Below are 5,672 nucleotides of genomic sequence, written 5' to 3'. Positions count from 1 at the left end.
GATGAATAACATAGTGGACCTGCTAAGGTGATGTGTTGTAACTATTTCAAGTGGTGCAATGAAGAAAATGTTGATGAAAGGGATGTTATCATTGCGAGGCAAAGGAGGAAGATTTATGATATGGAGAACACAGTGAAAGCTTTGAAGAGAAGAATCCAATTATCAGTAGCAGTGTTGTGTGTTGTTAGTATAGTGATCATACTTTTGTTGTGCGTGTTTTTAGGTTGATGTGTTGTAAGTCTGTTTTTAGGTTGATGTGTTCTGTGTGTTTTTAAGTGGTCCCAATGTGGTTTACTTTAGTGTTTTGAAGGTTGAGGTTTTTAGGTGGCCCCAATGTTAAGGTTGGGCGACTGTCTTTTGTAATAATGAAGTAATGAAATGTGTATTAGTGTTTAATTGTTCAATGTAGTCCACATTTCCGTTAATTAAGTGCAAATGTGGTCCATGTGATGATGACTCATGTGTGCATAAAATGAAGTGGTCAAAATCAATATCAAAACATGGGTACATGAAAACATCAAAATAATATCTTTTCATAAACAGAACTCAGTTCATGGGTACTTGAAAACATTAAATTACTATATAGCACATGGTCTCTTAATTGAAACAAGAAAACATTAGGCTTAAATGCTTACTTGGTCCTTACGTTAAGTGGTAATTTTCAGTTTGGTACCCAGTTTTAAAAGTGTATACATTGGGTCCCCAAATTGTAAAAATTGTATGAATGAAGTCCTATCCGTTATGTTTGCAGTAACAACGTTAAATTCGTGCGAACGTGGCGAATGAATTAGTAGTTTTTCTCCTGTCTCTCTCCTCTACCGTGTCCAACTTTTTCTCTCTCTTCAAGCATCACCAGAGCTCCATCACTATTCCATAATCACTATCATCTTCTTGAACAAAATTCTTCCTCCCCACGCCCATGGTACTATCAAATACACTCAATGACTCCATCAAGTCACACACACAGGGGCACTAGTTCACGTTTCTACTTCACCCTCAATTATCACTCCATAAGCATTTTACACAAGAACAAGGACAATACAGAGACAAAACCCTCAAACAGACAAAACCCATTCACACCTCACGTTCTTCTTCCATTTTCATCACCCAACAACATCCTTTCATCACCTGCAATTCCAACACAAGAAACACAACCCATCTACATTTTCACCCAATTTCCAACATCTTCCATCTTCCATATTCAACACAAGGGTTCATCCATTCTACCATTCAATTCACCCCTCTCTATCCTAAATCCTCTGCTTTTCCGCTCCTATCTCAAATATTCCAATAGTATAGAGTAATCAATCAATAAAAAAAACAAGTAACAAGAGGGGGCAATGTCTCGCGATGGCTCGTTGGAGGAGGGGAATGAGTGTTGGTTCCGTTCTGGATGTCTTGGGTAAACGATTGTGGGCTTTGTCGGTGCTGGTTGTGGTGGCACGTCTCTGGTAAAGGGTATTGCAATGGCGACCATCAGCGGTGAATGCGGGTACCCTTTCTCCTACGACACCTCCATTTCCAACTGATAACGGTTTAAAATACCGTTATCTGTGATGTAATTTTGATACTAAATACACCCTTTTTGACTTAGAAACTTGCTTGGACTCATGCTTTTTCATTAAGTTGTGTGAATAAGAGAGTTGAGGTTGAATTTGATGATTTTATGACTAATTCCCTTTGTTTTGATAGAAAATGAGTTAATACAGGAAGCAAAGATGAAGTTCTATGGATATTGAGCTCAGAAAGCCTAGAAAAGCACCAGAAGATGGAACCGCATGAAGCTTGGGCGACCTGCAGGAGGCTTGAGCGTGGAAAAATCGACGCTCGCAAGCCTGGGCGAAATTGGAGGCTCAAGCCTTTCGGAAATCGACGTCCACCACCCGGGTGGCCAAATTGGCTGCCCGAGCATCGCGCGTTGCTGATTCGGCCCAATTTTGACTCTTTTGGACCAGACCCTGTTTCTACTCTTTTCCAACTTTATTTAAAGGACCCAGGCACTGTAGGTTTTGTATCTCTAGCTGGAGCAACACAACAACACACTATTCTACTCTCTAAAGGCGGAGCTGGAGGCGGAAGCTTCCTCTTCTACTCTTAGGGTTTTACTATCTCATGCTTTTCCATTGTACATCTAGTTTCTCCATGTCTGTGGGGAACTAAACTCTATTTGTTGTTAGCGAATGATGTAACCTTTTGAGCTCTCATGTATTTGAATTGATTCTTAATCATATATGATTTATTCATTAATTGTTAGGGAATTCATCTGTTTTAATGCTTGCTCTATTTAACTCATTAGTTGCATGATTTATGAATTGCATGAGTGCCGGGAGGTTCCTTACAATTTAGGTTCTTTTTAAATTCTCCCAAGGGTAATATTTCTCAGGGATGAGGGTATGAGTACTTGGTCGTCTTAAGCTCTTGATCTTTAGACTTAATTTTCTAGGAACGCTAGGAATTGCACGAACTAGGAATTAAGGTAGGCTTATTGTGCCAAGGGATTGGGTTCTAAGTACTTTAGTGAGTGACGTCAACATTAATGCATAAAGAGGTATTCTTATATACATGAGAGGGAACTTGGTGAAATCTAACCCCAACAACATATTCATCTCATATTAGACAACATTCGTTCATCTTTGTGTTACTCTATTACTGATCAATTTGCATTCATATTTTATTTTCTGTTTTTGCATCTCAAACCAATGATATCTTTTTATTTAAGTCTTAATTAATTAATTTAGCACACGACTGTTTAGTGCCAAGAGTCCTCTGGGATACGATACTTGGTCTTACCATTTTATATTACTTGTGCAATTTGTTACACTTGCTAATCCATCAACACCAGTCGCACCTCCCTCACCTCTCTCCACGACATTGTCTTCCTGCGCAAGTTCATCCGCAAACTCTAGAAGAATAAGCTCCAACAACTTCTCTCCATCGTCTACCGTGGGCACCATGTCAGCATCATCAAACTCCTCGGCGCTTTCGTCTCCGGCGATCACATCTACCTCGCCTACGACTTCGTCAACGGTGCCAGCCTCTCCGATTGTCTCCGCAACAAGAACAACTCGTGCTTCACTGTTCTCTCCACATGGATGTCGCGAATGCAGGTCACCACGAATCTCGCTCACGCACTCGATTACATTCATAACAAAATCGGTTTGAACATCAACTTCGTCGACAACCACATCAAATCTAGCGGCATCATCATCACAGAACCTTCTTTTAAAGCTAGGGTTTGCCATTTCGGCACCGGGCAGCTCTACAGCGAAATCGACCTCGAAAATGAACAATTAGGCGAAATGAATGAGATAGGGGAGAAATTTCCGCCGTCCCCAGCGAGATCCTGGAAATTTGAAGGCATGCGGGGGTACATGGCACCAAAATTTCAAGCCTCTGACATTGCGACTCAGAGGCCTGATATATATGCTTTCGGTGTGGTGATATTGGAGCTCCTGTCCCGGGAGGAGCCACTAAAGTTTAAACAACACGAGAACACACGCAAATTTTTGAGGACGTCGGTGATCGAGACGGCGAGAGGCGTGGTTGATGGCGGCGATGGTGGCGTGTAGGGGAAGCTGAGGAAGTGGGTTGATGGTTAGAAAAAAGAAAAAAATGAAATTGGAAACCTTAATATGGAAGAGAGAAAAAAAAAGTTGGACAGCAGAGGAGAGCATAGGAGAGAAGAGAAAAAGTATGCCACATGAGCACGGAGTTAACGCTGTTGCTGCCAAGGTTACGGATACGACTTGATTTATGCAATTTTTACAACTTTGGCACCCAATCTATACACTTTTTAAACTAGATACTAAACTGAAAAACACCACTTAACATATGGACCAAGTAAGCATTTAAGCCAAAACATTATAAAGGACATGAGGTCTTAATTACTAAAGTATATCAAAACAAATCCAGTGCTAAGTGCGTAATGGTTTGTACAATACAAAAGTACACAATCTCCTAATTGGTAACTTGTCCCTTCTGATTGACTGAGTTGGTTCTTGTCTGGATTCCTGTGTTGGTTGGGGTGGTGCTTGAGATGGTTATGTCATTTCCTCAGCTGGTGGTTTGGGTGGTGCTTAAGATGACTGTGGTAGGTCTGGTTGGTCTTGAGGACGTAAGGGGCAATGATTTCTGTTATGCCCAATGCTGCATTTTTTGCGGTGGCCACCTTTGGTCATTTGGGTTTCATCCCTCCTTAGCTCCCAACTCTCCAACCTTTTCTTTTTCTTTGGTCTGCCAGGTAATTTTCTCTTCAATGGTGGGAGGACGTCTAGGAAGGATGTTCTTTCCCATAAAAGGTGGCCATTAACTGGAAATATGATGGAGGCATATGTTTCATCATACGTGGACCTTCTGAACCAAATGAGTACATACTCTTCTAGATCTAAATTTAAGAACCTCATGGTTGCAATTGCATGGAGGCAAGGGATGCCACTAATGAGCCATTTACTGCAGGTACAGTCTTTACTGTCCAGGTTGACTGCAAACTTGTTTGTAATCACTGCAAAATGCCTAACTTCAAACATTTTTTCTCCAGACCTACTACCATCAAGTAGTACATGATTAAAAGTTAAAAATGAAATGTTGAATAACAACAATTTTATCACAGACCAAATGGCATGAATTAATAGTGGGAAAGGAAGTGCTTACTTAGGGATCCAATTTTTGGATAAATTTGATTCTTTTGTAAGTCTCTTCCTAATCTTGGGGCAGATATGAAAATCCATATTACACATCTATTGTCATTCGTACCCTTCTATTGTCATTCTTAACAAACTTCAAATTTCTCCCCGTATGGACTGTATTAACTTCTAACAGCCTCCATAAACTCATTTTTATCCGTAAACTTTGTTCCCATTTCCCACTTGTATTCTGACATACATTTTTGCTTAACAAATGACTCAAATGGACCACAACTTTGCCTTTCATCACCTACATCCTCACTTCCACTTTCTTCTGGACTGTCCAAAAATTTTGACTCTCACTCATCATCAGACAACCCCCTATCATTTGGGTTTCTCTTCCTATGTGCACTATCATCTGTTTCTAAATCACAGTTTACTTCATTTTAATTAACTTCTCTGACACAAACCCTTCTATATTGTTATCTAGTACTTCATCAATATTTACATCAACATCAACTAGTCCTTCATCAACTACTCCATCATGAACTTCACCATGCACCACCCCTGCATCATCATCCTCACTTGAAGTAAAATCTTCAATGACTACTTCTTCCTCCCCCTGCCCGTGCTGTTCATCAATGTCCTCCACCTCTACTTTCTCCTCCCACTACACCTACTATTCATCCATGCCCCCCACCTATACTTCCTCCATGTCCCCCACCTATACTTCCTCCTCCTCCTAAAATGCACTTGTTGTTCATCCATATCCTGCACCTCCACTTCATCCAAAGCCTGCACCTATATTTCAACATCTAAACCCTGCAGCTCCACTTCATCATCCTTCCCTTGCACCTCCACTTCATCCTCATCCCCACCTACATGGCTACCTTCACTCTTTATACCTGCATGACACAGCACAAGAATTTCTTAATTTAATTCATCTTCAACAACAATCACTGACTCGTCATCCATACCGTGGACCACAAACAAGTGAACTTCCCCAAAATTCTTGGCAACTTTTACCATGTTCATTTCATCTCTGTCATC

General features: G+C 40.7%; 1 pseudogene; it reads left to right on the top strand.

Annotated features, from left to right (window-relative positions):
* Positions 1-1,350: 1,350 nt before the first annotated feature.
* On the top strand, positions 1,351-3,770 carry LOC124824161 (putative wall-associated receptor kinase-like 16; annotated as a pseudogene).
* The last annotated feature ends 1,902 nt before the right edge of the window (positions 3,771-5,672 follow it).

This window comes from Vigna umbellata, chromosome 5, assembly GCF_029865625.1.
Source record: "Vigna umbellata cultivar VRB3 chromosome 5, Vumbellata_1.0, whole genome shotgun sequence".
NCBI classification, from domain to species: domain Eukaryota; kingdom Viridiplantae; phylum Streptophyta; class Magnoliopsida; order Fabales; family Fabaceae; genus Vigna; species Vigna umbellata.
Note: the sequence above shows the minus strand (reverse complement) of the source record. Positions and strands in the feature narration are given on the sequence as shown.